Source organism: Gopherus evgoodei, chromosome 1, assembly GCF_007399415.2.
Source record: "Gopherus evgoodei ecotype Sinaloan lineage chromosome 1, rGopEvg1_v1.p, whole genome shotgun sequence".
Classification (NCBI taxonomy): Eukaryota; Metazoa; Chordata; order Testudines; family Testudinidae; genus Gopherus; species Gopherus evgoodei.
The window spans coordinates 258,717,821-258,732,066 of record NC_044322.1 but is presented as its reverse complement, the minus strand read 5'-3'; the positions used below and the strand labels follow the sequence as shown (position 1 = coordinate 258,732,066).

The window sequence follows — 14,246 nt, the reverse complement described above, 5'->3', positions numbered from 1 at the left end:
TTGAGAGCATAGTAATTGTCTGGTTTCACCCACATAGTTGTTGGGACATTTAGTGCACTGGATGAGGTACACCGCATATTGTGATAGGCATATATAGGACCCATGGATCTTGAAAGATGTGTTGATTAGCAGCGGAAATATGTCCACAGGTTTTGTATTTACTTGTTCTTACTGGGTCTGTTGCTGTTTTGAGCTGAGGTGTCCTAGCATGTGTGGAGCTTGCTTCTTCTAATGATCTTGGACAGTCTGTGAGCAGGAGGTTGTTTGAGGGTCAGAAGAAGGGGTTCAGGAAAGATTTCTTGGAGGATGTGGTCCCCATCTAATATAGGTTGCAACTATTTAATGATACCCTGTCTGGATTATAGGGTGGGGTGATACGAGACAACTAGTTGTGTGCAGTTGATGGGGGTTTTATTTTCCATATTAAAGCAGGTTCTCTTGGGCTGCTTGGATGGCCTCTTCCATGTTGTGATCTATTTCTTTGGGGTAGGGGGTAAGTGTCCTTGTTTGCTGAAGGAGGTTTTAAATATGTTAAGGTTAGGATGACCAGGTGTCCAGTTTTGGACCGGAACACCCAGTCGAAAAGGGATCCTGGCAGCTCCATTCAGCACTGCTGACCAGGCCATAGACTGTCCAGTTGGCAGCGCTGTGCAGCAGGGCTGGCAGACTCCCTGCTAGTCTCTGTGCTGTGTGGCTCCTGGGAAGCAACCAGCATATCCAGTTCCTAGGCTTAGGGGCGGCTGAGGGGTCTGGGTGCTGCCCCGCCCACGAGCGCTGCTCCTATGGGTAGGGCAGGGGATGAACTAGCACACCTAGCAAGTGGCTGGTGAGGATTTGTGGTGCGTGTCTGTGCCACTGCTGCTGGCCCTCCTTCTTCTGTGGCTGGGCTTGAGCTACGGTGTGTGTCCTGCGGCGAACCACAGTCTGTCTGTCGCCCCATCGCTGGCACCCAGGAGTCAGTAGCATAGCTGCGGGGGGCGGGGGGGGGGACTGGGGCAGCAGCCGCTCCCCCACTGAGCACAAGTGGTGCCTTGTCAATTTCTTGGCGCCTTTGTACTCACCCGGGGGAGCGAATATATATTTTAAAAAAAAGGTACCATCTGCTGTGGCGCTTTCATTTTACTCACCTGGCGGGGCTCCAGGTCTTCGGTGGTGGGACCTTCACTTGCTCCGTGAGTCTTTGGTGGCGGGTCCTTCAGAGCTGCCGAAGATACCTGGAGCGAGTGAAGGTCCTGCCATTGAAGACCCGGAGTGCCGCTGGGTGAGTAAAAGCACTGCAGCAGGTAGCGGTTTTCTTTTATCACTCCCTCTGTTCCCTTCACCTGGCTACGCTATTGCCAGGAGTTGGAGGTATGTGTATCCCCGAGTGCTGGGAATGAGGCTGTACCCCCCCATCCCTCGCACTGCATCCCTCCCTGTACCAACCTCCTACATCCCCATCCCACCCTGCCCCACACCTACCTATCCTAGCCCTTAACGTGCTCTCCCACCCATCCTCTCCCCCTCTCAGAGCTGCCACCCCCATGTTCTTCACTCCCTGCACCCCATTCATTTCCATACACTGCTGCACTCCCATTATGTCCCTATATATCCCTGTTCCCCCCCCATGTCCTCATGCACCTGTAGCCTCCTGCATCCCCATCCACCCTACATGGCCCCCCTCCTTCACTGTCCCACTCACCCCTGCCCTCCTCTTGTCCTTGGCCTCTTTCTCTCCCCATCCCCTCTCCTCCACCCTCCTCCCTTCCCGGCTGAGTGTGTATGTGCAGGCATGCACTGTATGTGTGTAAGAGACTGTGTATCTTTGTGTAGGGAGGTGTGTGTATACCTGTGTGAATAAAATTTGCAGCCTAACTCTGACTTTTATTTCTTTTGCTGGCTTGCGCACTAAAAAATTGAGGACACACAATGTGCGTATTCAGAAGCTCTTTAAAAGAGAAGGGAACTCTAAAAGAAATGTATTATTTCTTAAAAAGTGAATATTGTTGACTAATAATTGCGGAAGAGCCAATTTATCGTATGTTTCTCCCCACCTTTGTCTAGCTACATTATAAACTCTTTGTTGCAGACTCTCTCTTTTTATGTATATGTCCAGCACCTACCACCCTGGAGCCCTGATCTTAGTCGGAGGTCTCTAGGCATTAAACAACAATTGTAAGAATAAATAATATGGAAGTGTTTGTGCATGCTAGATGTGTGCACGTGAATACACATACATAGGTGTGGGAGTCCATTTCTACAGATTTATTTATATAGGTATCTGGACAGGTGTGCATTTCTGTGGTTGTTGTGCTCTATGGATTTGTATTTGGGCTTCAGAAGTGGGCCTTTAATAGACCCATTGCAGCTGTGATAATGTGTGGTCCTAATTCCACACACACAATCACAGTAACTTCAGTGAACAAAAAACAAGGAGCTGGGTATGAAAAATCGAAAGAGGGAAGGGAAAGAATCCTGAAAATCTTTGAATTTTTTTTTAAATTACCCTTTTGGACTATTTTTCTGCCAGCTCTAGTGTCCTGTAACAAATAAAACTTGAAATTAGCATAATACATCTATCAAAACAGTAAGTATGCCTGTTTGGGCCTTGCAGCGACAATGAGCATGTGAGTGAGGGTGGGGAGAACAAGCAACGGAGGGAGGGGGGATGAAGTAAGTAGGGCCAGGGCCTCGGGAAGAGGTGGTGAAGGAGTGGGACAAGGGTGTTCGGTTTTCTGGAATTGGAAGTTGGCAACCCTAGTTCAGGTGTATATCCTGGACTTTTTCCTCTTCTAAGATCCTTGGATGCCCCCTGTAAGCCACAGGCACTGCTTCTGAACTAGCCAATAATGCAGGATGCTAGAAGTTTTGGCAGATGTTAGCTAATGCACTTCATGACCATTTTCATTTGGTAGCCTTTTGAGATTCCCTAGCAGTGGTCTCTTATTCTTTATAAAAGCCACATGGTCAGACACTAAATTCCTTGAGTCTCACATTGGTTGTAACTCTTGCTGACCTCAGTAGGACTGATGATGAAATCCAAATAGAATCCTGTTTAGTCTTCCTACTCGAGTGTTTTGGAAGCTGCAATGAAAGGCCTTGTAGGAGGGGAGAGAGCAAAAAGGAGAACAACAGTACAGATTCAGTGGATCTTGTCTGTTTTGGCCTCATTTGGACAGATGTGGGTGTGGAAAGCGCTTTCTCTGTAGTGATTTTCATCTCAGGAGTTTTCAGTGCCCAGTGAAAAATTGATTTAATATATATAATCAGTATATTGTTTGGTCTACACACACTCAGAACTAAAACTAAGCAAGTTCAAGATAACAATGTCTAAGTTATTCTAATCCTACTTACTCGAGAACAGAAGTAATAACTGTGTGTGGTATATGAAAATTACTCTGAAGAGGATAGTGATGTACATTACAGACAGGATTCTGACTTCATGTGAGGAACTGGCATTGGGAAGGAGATACTTTTAAAGAGTTTGGCTTTCATGCAGATGTTCTTAGTAATACAGAATGAAGGCAGGGGAAATTGACTTCGGTATTGTACATTTTTTTCAGTGAGAAGTTAGTTACTCTATAGGGGACAGTTGCTGACTTCCTGCAGAATATTGTCCCTCATCTTGGTAATTCTGGCTGGCTGGGCTAGTCACAAGTATTGATTGTATCTCTCTCTCTCTCTCTGTTTCTTACAGCTAGAATTTCCTGCCCCTGCCCCTGCTCCCTTCCTCCTAGCAATCCTCTCACACAGCTGTGTTGAGTGATTCTGGCTCTTACATTTTTTGGTGTGTGTGTTTAGGGGTTGGGGTTGTAAACGTCTTTTTTTTTTTTTTTTTCAGACCATAGAAACAGACTTCTGTGTGTTTTTTTTTTTAAGTATGACTGGTGCCTCATCTCTCTCCTCTGTTTTCTTTGTGAAAGATTGAAGTGGGTAAGAACTACTATGTTAAGGATGTATGTTTTTAGTAGCTGTATTCGGTTTGCCCTTCCCCCTCAATGTGACTCATGGAAACAAACTCTGTTCTCAAACTCTTGAGAACAAAGCTTGCATTTCCTCTGGCCCCTCTTAAGGGAGAACACCAGAAACAGATAGGAAGGGCTCATGAGCACAGTTAACAAATGACAAAGACACTTCAGTTGAGCAAGAGAAGGAGTGAGCTGGAGCCTGCAGAAGGCCTGCAGATGTGAGATTTCATTATGTGTTAACCCTGCCCTTGGGATGCCCAGCCAGCTCACTCTGCTCATAGCTGGCAACTTTGCTCCTTCATAACCCCCTAAAGGAAAAAACACTGCGGAAAGTAACTTTGGCATTTTATTACAAAACGAATGAGGAATTTGTCGTCTTGCTGCTTTGGAATTTTGTCCATATTCCATTCTATTGTTCCTTGTTCCCTTCAGTGGAAACTTAATGCTGAAGCAGATAAGATGATATCCCACCCAGAACTAGGAAAAGAAACAAAGTAAATTTACCTTCATCCTAATGCTGTGACTTGTAGATATTCATTTAACTGAATAGTTCTTCCAGCTGAAAGAGCTCTTAGGGCATCTGCTAGTAAGTTTTCCTTGTCTGTATGGATATTTCACACAGTCCCGGGGAGAGAGAGAGAGACAATAGTTGTTTTTTAAAATAGGAAAATGTGAGTATGAAACCTGAAAAACTGCCAGGGCCCATATAGTACCAGAAACGTCTCTTTAACTCCCTTCTAGAAATTAACTAGATTTCAAATCAATAGTATCCCTTTAACTCTTCATTTAAAGATCTAGAAGACAGGTCTGGGGAAAAGAAATTCAGCATGCTGATTATGTTTACCGATACTCTGAGGGCAAAGAGGTTATAAGTAAGGCAAGAAATAATAGATTAATTGTGGAAAACTTGCAACGCTTAAGGCAACAGAAGGAAAAATAATTGAAATAATTATTCTGAGAGAGAGACTTGGAAAGCACTAGTGTCAAAAGCCAGAGGTGGCTATGAATGGCAAATTAATCATGAAATTGCAGTGGCAAAAAGTACACTTTTGGGGAAGAATACACATAGGTCATGGAGTCTGAGGGCTTGCTAATCTCACTTGGTGCTGCTGTGACTGCATTTTGAGTATGCGTTTTAATTCTTAGCACCTGAACACCTGTGAGAGACTATCCTGAGGCAATTCAAAGAGGAGCAACAAAAATGAAGTGGTTGGAGGAACTGGTTTATGAGGAAAGTTTAAAGCATTCAACATGCATTGCTTTGACAGGTATTTTGAAGGGGGTGTGGAGATGACATGATCATAACTGCTTGTGTAAAAAAAAAAAAACTACAATGGTGAGTTGGAAGGCTTTTTCTCAGTTTCAGGTTATAGTTAATTTATATGAGTTTTTCAGTATTGATACAAGAATAGACAGTCTGAGGCCTTGCTGAAACTGTGGTTTCTTCTACAGTTGTTATAATATTGCAAAGAGAATGAACAATTCATAGTTACAATAAAACACATCTTTATATTAGAATTTTAACAATTGCCATTTTAATCTCTGGCGCATCTTGAATACCAGCATCATCCATGTACAAAAAATTCTGTCACTGCTCATGAAGAGGCTTTTGAATCCAGAGGGCCAGTTTTTGACAGTCTTCAGAAAAATAAGTTCTCCATTCTCATAGCCCTAACCCAAGTAGAGGATAGCACTTGTGGGGAAATTGATAGCAGTCAATATAAATTAAAGTTATAAGGTGCAGGAAAAACAAGGGATGCTAAAGACCTGGGGGGAAATCCATGGCTGGCAGGGCTAAGGACTATCAGGAATTTAAGTATATTAGGAACAAAAGAAATCCAAGCAATGTAGGCCCATTACTAGATGGAGATGATAAAATTCATAATGATGCACAAAAGGCAGAAATGTTCAATAAATATTTTTGTTCTGTATTTGGAAAGAGGCAGGATGATGCACTTGTATCATAGTTAACACACACAAGTACTTTCCTGTCCACTAGTAACCAAGGAGGATGTGTCACATCATCTTCTAGGAATAAACACTTCTAAATCAGGAGCCCCCAGTAACTTGCACCCAAGAGTCCTGTTGAGTTAGCTGAGGAGAATCTCACTTGCTGATGTTAGATTTATTAAAAATCTCAGAATATTGGGGAAATTCCAGAAGATTGGAAAAGTTGAAAATGTTGTGCCAATATTTAAAAAGGGCATACAAGATGACCCAGGTAACTATGTAGGTCAGTTAGTTTGACATCAATCCAGGATAAAATAATGGAGAAGTAGATACAGTATTAATTTAATAAAAAATTAAAGATAGAAATACAATTAATGTCAGTCAATGTAGTTTTATGAAAATAGCTCTTGTTGAAGAAACCTGATCTCATTCTTTGAGATTGCAAATTTGGTTGATAAAAGTAACTGCGTAAATGTAATACATTTAGCCTTTGGTAAGGCATTTGATTTAGTAGCACATGACATTGTGATAAAATTAGTACTATACAATATCAATAAAACACATTAAATGGATTGAGAATTGCCTAAATGACATCTTGTAGTAATAGTCAATGCGGAATCAATGAATGGGAATGTTTCTATTGGACTTTCGAAGGGATTGGTGCTGAGTCTGGTGCTAGTCAACACTTTATCAATAGTTTGGAAGTAAATGTAAAATCACTACTGATAAAATTTACTAATTACACAGATTGGCAGATTAGTAATTAACAATGAGGTCAGAGAAGTCTTACAGAGCAGTCTGGATTGTTTGATAATGTGGGCCAATTCAGTTTTATTAAAATATTTTGTTTGAATGTGTCATACAGGAAGTGAGACAAGTTGATCTAATGATCCCTTCTGGTCTTAAACTTTCTGAATCTGCTCCTGCACCTGGTGGTTCCTTAATAGGCCTGGTAGAGCAGTGGAGTGAAACTAACTAGGTATTTAAGCAACTCCTTAAATCCACATCTGTTCAGCAAAGCAATTAAATGTGTACTTAAGACACGTTGATTTCAATGTGTAATCAGGTGCTTAAGTGCTTTGCTGAACTGGAGTCTGGGATTATGTTCATGGCATATTCATTGCAACCTTCCAGCATGTGTGTGTAACTATACATTATTTCTTATAATTCGTATGTTAAGGTTCTAAACGTCGAAAAAGAAAGCAGGCTGCTCCCTAAGGGAGCAAGGAACAACTTTCCCCAATTTATTTTAAGCTGGTTCTTTCCAGACTGAGTCAGATCACATGCTTTGCTACTAGCCCCCTGCTGCAAGCAGGACCAGGAATCTCAGTACCCTCCCTCCCCAGCGTTTCAAGCTTAAAGCTTGAATATACCACAAGGATATCATTTGTTTCAATCTGCTGCTGTTCTTGCTGCCACCTCTGAGCACATGCACAACATTGTTATGTGGCAATAAGAGGGAAAGCAGACATAAAGGGAAGAGGAAGTGGAGAGGGTAAGACTACAAGCATTAGGGGACTGGCCCCACAATATAAAGACAGTATAAATGAGTTTAGAGCCAAGTTTGGTACGTCATTCACTGTACTACTGATGTCTGGGAGAAATGCCAAACATACTCAGCCTCTGGGGTGACAGGTACTGCATTGGTCTCCAGCAACTGATTAGAGTAGCATTAACAGTCCCTAGAGAGAGCAACAACCAGATATTCTCAGCTAAAGGAACATTTGCTGCAACATGTGCTAGAGGAGGAAGAGAAGAATGCAGATAAAACTTTAAAATGAGGGATAAGAAAAGCAAAAAGTGACTGTGTGTGTGTAATACGGGGGAAGGAGGTGGGGTGAGATGCTCAGAGGGGAGAGAAGTGACCTGCTTTAACTTCAGGGTTGAGATTGAGTTGTTGTTTTTTACTCCTTTGTTACCAGTCTAGTCAACTCACTCAGAAATTGGACCATCTTCCCCACCCCCATTTTACAACAATGTGAGATTCTCCTCTTCCTTCCTTGCCCCTAAATGACCCTAAACCTCTGAGATGGTGCCATGCACCATCAACACCTGCGGCACATTGCTCAGCACTACACTGCTTGTCATAGTCCATTCCACTTGCTGTTCTCTCTCTCTGGTTACATTCACACAACTTATACCGACTTAAGCTGTAATGTCACACAAAGTGTGAATACAGCTCCCTCTGAGTGATTTAAGTTATAGCGACCTAAGCGCTGGTGTGCACAGCGCTATGTCAGCGGAAGAGCTACATTGGTGCCTTTTTTGGGTAACCTACATTCAGCCACTGTTTAGTCCATATGGACACAACCTGTATGGCAAAGCGTGACTGGGTTAGAGAGAAAGCGACGTGTGCACTGGAGATGAGATTTAGAACATTAACATTCAGAAAGGATGGGTAATTTTCTTTTCTTGACATGCTTCATATTCAAGAGCCGTTCAGATAAGTGACCTTCTCCCCTTGCCCCCCAGCTGTCTCTGTCTCTGAAGGAAGAATACTTTGACGTTTAAGCTTCTGTGGACAGCATAGCTGAAGATATGGGTGTTGAATCTGTATGAGTGCTTCTGAGCTGTATAATCTGTTTTAAACCATTTTATATTTCATGTGGAGAGGGGGTGATTTGAGGTACCTGCTGCATCAAATGAGTTCACAGGTGGTTAATACCATTCCATGTTCTGATGTAGGTATCCTCGTCATTTTTTAGGTTTATGGTAGATGCAGCATAATTCTGCCATCTACTCAGTGTCTGTCTTGAGGAAATTGTCTTTTGAGACTTTCCCTAAATCTTTTCTCTCTCTCTCTCCCTCCCTCCCAACAGTCGTATACAGTCACTCCACATAAGAACAGCCATACTGGGTCAGACCAAAGATCTAACTAGCCCAATATCCTATCTTCTGACAGTGGCCAATGCCAGGTGCCCGAGAGGGAATGAACAGAACAGGTAATGATCAAGTGATCCATCCACTGTTGCCCATTCCCAGCTTCTGGCAAACAGAGGATAGAGACACCATCCTGGCTAATAGCTATTGATGAACCTATCCTCCATGAATTTATCTAGTTCTTTTTTGAACTCTGTTATAATTTTGGCCTTCACAACATCCTCTGGCAAGGAGTTCCACCGGTTCACTATGCGTTGTATGGAAAAAATCCTTTTTTGTTTGTTTTTAAAACTGCTGCCTATTAATTTCATTTGATGACCCCCTAGTTCTTGTGTTGTGAGGAGTAAATAACACTTCCTTATTTACTTTCTCCACATAGAGGTCTATAAAATTGTGGCTATCATATCCCCCCTTAGTTGTCTCTTTTCCAAGCTGAAAAGGCCCAATCTTATTAATCTCTGCTCATATGGCAGCTGTTCCATACCCCTAATAATTTTTGTTGCCCTTTTCTGAACCTTTTCCAGTTCCAATTTATCTTTTTGGAGATGGATGACCACATCTGCACGCAGTATTCAAGATGTGGGCGTACCAAGGATTTATATAGAGGCAATATGATATTTTTCAGTCTTACTAGCTATCCTTTTTTCTTAATGATTCCCAACATTCTGTTCACCATTTTGACAGCTGCCGCACATTGAGTGGATGTTTTCAGATAACTATCCACAGTGACTCCAAGATCTTTCTTGAATGGTAACAACTAATTTAGACCCCATCATTGTATATGTATAATTGAGATTGTTTTCCAAAGTGCCTTACTTTGCATTTCTCAATATTGAATTTCATCTGCCATTTTGTTGCCCAGTCACCCAGGTTTGAGAGATCCTTTTGTAGCTCTTTGCTGTTTGCCTGGGACTTACAAAATTGCTCAAGATCGTTATCTGCAGTTTTCACCACCTCACTGCTTACCCCTTTTTCCAGATCATTTATGAATGTATTGTATAGGACTTGGCCCAGTACAGACCCCTGGGGGACACCAGTATTTACTTCTCTCCATTCTGAAAACTGACCATATATTCCTGCCCTTTGTTTCCTATCTTTTAACCAGTTACTGATCCATTAGAGGACTTTCCCTCTTATCCCATGACAGCTTACTTTGCTTAAGAGCCTTTTATGAGGGACCTTGTCCAAGGCTTTCTGAAAATCTAAGTAAAACTTCAAGTGTCTCAGGTCCTTCCCCTTCTTAACTACTTTAACAAATAAGCCTGAGTGCCCAGTTAGGACATACGCTGAATATGAGAATCTCATAATAGAAAAGAGAGGACCTGGCCTTGTCTGTGTGAGGGTCTACACACTTCCACCAGCTGTACAAACAGAGGAAGTTTTCTTTGCAGTGTGTGCATTTTAAATTTCTCTGTTGTTTTTATCCTTGGAAATTTGTTGTGGGCAGAAAGATGGCTTCCTTTTAAGTGATGTGCCTAATGCAGGCTAGAAAGTGAGACCTGTTACTTAAAAGATGCTCTGAAAGCTCTTTTGAAACCGGCAGTTCTAAAAAGTGTGTTCAGCTCCTCCTTTGTGCTGTTTGAGACCCTCATTGTAGAGTGCTCGGGGTATGTGCACCATGCTGGTGTGTGGGAGACCTATGTTCAGGAACTTGTCTCACTATCCCCCTCCTGCCGCTCAACGCCTCCAAAGCTGCATGCAGCATACTGTAGAAGTATTTGAGACAGGCCTTAGTGAGTTGCTTGGGATTCAAGCTGCTGAAGTTGCTGCTCCCTGTAGCTGAGTTGTGATTGACATGCAGTAGGCACACATTCCTGGAAAGCTTCCTCATCCTTAGCCTCATTTCTGTCATAATTTTTAGTTTACTGACCCTCACAAATTAAGTAGCATTGTCCCCAATGTCCAGCTGAGGAACTGAGGCATAAAGAGGATAAGTGACTTGCCCAAGGTCTTACAGGAAGTCTGTGGTGGAGCAGGGCTTGGACTCAGGTTTCCCATGTCCTAGATTTGTGCCCTAACCTCCAGACTATCCTTCTCATAAGGGAACTGATGTCCCCACAGTGACAATAGAAACCGTAGGATTGGGGAATCTGATATAAAAGTAGAAGGAAAAAGACAAATAAAAAATACTAAGATTTTCAAAAGTAGACAGTCATTTCAGGTATCCAACTTGAAACACCTTAGAGGGGCCCTGTTTTCAGAAGGGGAGTACTTGGTTTCAGAAAATCAGGTCCCTTTCAGGTGTTTCAAGCTGGACATCCAAAATTAAGGCCCTCCAAAATCACTAGTTATTTTAGAAAGTGAAGTCAGATGTAGATGCCTAAATAAGGGCTTGAAAGCTGAAGTTTCAACAATCAGTCTTGAGTCTTAGCCACGTAGACTAAACAGGGCAATTTAGTAGCAGTGGTAGCGGAATGTGTGTCAAAGCCTGGGCAGAGGTAAGGAAACAGATGTAGGAGAAGATGAGACAAACATGGATGTGAAGAATTCTAGATAAAATGGGGCACAGAGGTCTGGATGCCTACCTGGGGAAAGGCTTCCATGCTTCTGATTTGCAAAAAGAACTTTCTCTGTGCAATGGTGCTCAAAACTCTAAGCTGTTCCCAGAGTTCAGACACGACTAGCCTCTCTGAAATGATTGTGAGCTGGAAGTATGCAGTGTAGTTGTAGCCATGTCGATCCCAGGATATTAGAGAGACAAGGTGGGTGAGGTAATATCTTTCATTGGGCCAACTTCTGTTAGTGAGAGACACAAGCTTTTGAACCACACACACAGCTATTCTTCATGTCTGGGAAAGGTACTCTCAGGCCTTGGCTACACTCAAACTTTACAGCGTTGCAACTGGGGTGTGAAAAAACACCCCCCTGAGCGCTGCAAGATACAGCGCTGTAAAGCGTCAGTGTAATCAGGGCAGCAGCGCTGGGAGCGCGGCTCCCAGCGCTGCACACTACACCCGTAAGGGATGTGGTTTACATGCAGCGCTGGGAGAGCTCTCTCCCAGCGCTGCCGCTCTGACTACACTCACACTTCAAAGCGCTGCCGCGGCAGCGCTTTGAAATTCCAAATGTAGCCATACCCTCAGCATCGCAGCTAAATTCAAGGTGGAACCGATTGTTTAGCATAAATAGTTAGCACGTATTCTAAGGGATCATTCAAGGTAGAGTCGCCTGTTAACACCTCTGTGGTCATAGGACAAAAAATGGGGGGAGGGATTAAACAATTATACCTTACTGACCCTAGTGGATTACCTCTCCCAAACCTGAAGAGCTCTGTGTACCTCCAAAAGCTTGTCTCCGTTACCAACAGAAGTTGATCCAATGAAAGCGATTACCTCACCCACCATGTCTCTTGTGAGCTGTGGAAGAGCTTTCAGGGTATTAATATTCATACAAGCTGATTAAAATCAAATTGCTTCAAAATTCCTATGTCTGGCACTGTTGCAGATAGCAGCTCTCACACTGGAGCAGGGTTTATTTGGGCCAGGTATACACCTCTGGACATATTTCTCCCTGTTGCAGCTCATTGGCTCGGTGTAGTGATATGACTTGGGTTCAGATAAAGCTAGGTGTATTGACTCATATCAATAAAATAAAGCTAGAACTTGAACTAGTTGGTGATGGTAGCACAGGTTGTCTTAATTTAAAAAAAAAAAAGAGGCTGCTAACCCTCTAACCGTAGACCCAAGCTATCGTTGCTGTGATCCAAAGAAGAGTCCAGGCCGCACTTTTGAGGGCAGATTTATTTCATCTTGTCTAGAACATGTTGCCAGTTAGGTCAATTGAGGACACTGTAAATTAGAATCATTCTTTGATTTTTCTTTTCCCTTCTTTTGGGGGTAGGGCATGTGATTGCATCAGTCATCCAAGTATTTTCTTGGAAATTGCCTGCAAAATTGTTTCCAGTTAGTGATGCAATTCTTTGGGGAGACTGGGCCAAGCCAAACAGAAGTGTGTTCTTGCTTTGGGGTGGATGAGGGTGGTCCCTGGACAGTGACCTTGAAAGCAGTGTATGCATATACATTTAGATGCAAATATACATTTAATCTTCTCAGAAGCTTTAGTTTACTTTTAAAAACAAGCAGTATTGCTGTTTTGGTGGGCGGCGTTCATTTAAAAAATGAACTTTTCCATGTATCTATGCCAAAAACGGAAAGCAGGGACAAAATGTAGCTCTCTATGCATGATGTGAGATGCAGCTGGGGCCCCTTTTCTATTTCCTCCTCTTCCCTTTCCTCATTACTTTTAAAGTACATCCTCTGATGGCTGTGATCAGGCTTGTTCAGAAGTGGCCAAGTGTAAGAGCTCCAGAGATTTTATTGGCAGTGGGGAGGCTCTGATAAGACTCCTGCCTGCCGGCCTCCTGTGCAGTGCTTGTGTTGGAGATTAGTGAGTTATCTCACGATTTGGTGCTGAATCTAGCTTGCCTTACTTATGTGAGCAGTCCCAGCAAAGTCAAGGGAACTTCCGATAGTGTGAGTAAGATGCACAATGCGCAGTCAACCTGTGGAACTCCTTTCCAGAAGATGTTGTGAAGGCCAAGAGTATAACAGGGTTCAAAAAAGAACTAGATAAATTCACGAAGGATAGGTCCATCAATGGCTATTAGCGAAGCTGGGCAGAAATGGCATCCCTAGCCTCTGTTTGCCAGAGGCTGGGAGTGGACAGAAGAGGATGGATCACTTGGTTATTACTTGGTCTGTTCATTCCCTCTGGGGCATCTAGCATTGGCTGCTGTTGGAAGACAGGATACTGGGCTAGATGGACATTTGGTCTGACCCAGTATAGCCGTTCTTATGTTAAGATGAGCAGGATTCAGCCTCATAAGGCAAAATGTTAGAATGTGACTGGATATTTTATTGCCCCAAAGATGAAGCCCTCAGCAGCCACAGAAGACTATCTGTAACATGATGATGTGGCTGTTTGATGCGGGAGACTTAACAGGGCTGACATGAGTTAATTAGCATAGGCATGGACTCCATGGGTACTCTGGGGCTGGAGCACCCATGGGGGAAAAAATGGTGGGTGCTGAGCCCCCTATCAGCACTTCTTCCAGTGGGATAATGGGATAAATCTTGGTATTTTTTTCTTTCTTTCTACTTTTATACCAGATTCCTCAATCCTACAATTTTCTTTGTAGAGATGGGTAGGTAAAGGTGGGGCAGGAAGGGCCACAAGTGGGGCCAGGGCTGGAGCCTTGGGGAAGGGGTGGAGGGTGGGCAGGACCTGGGGCAGAGCTAGGGTTCGAGCGCCCCCCAGCACATTGGAAAGTCTACCGCGGTGTTAATTAGCCAGGGTAACAAATGCTTTAAAAAGAGAAAATATGAGGGCCTAGGAAAATCCAGGCTTGACTTTCCCACAGGCTTTGAAAAGCCTCTCTAAATTCTCCATAGTTTTCTGTTGTTTCTGATCACTAATGGCATACACTTCTTGTGTTCAGTGTCTTGTAGCATCAGTGCACCTCATCCACGG

General features: G+C 43.2%; 1 protein-coding gene across 2 annotated transcripts in view; it reads left to right on the top strand.

Annotated features, from left to right (window-relative positions):
* CREB3L2 (cAMP responsive element binding protein 3 like 2) overlaps positions 1-14,246 on the top strand; it is a 115,016-nt gene that overhangs the window by 12,195 nt on the left and 88,575 nt on the right. The gene's annotated exons all lie outside the window — the stretch shown is intronic.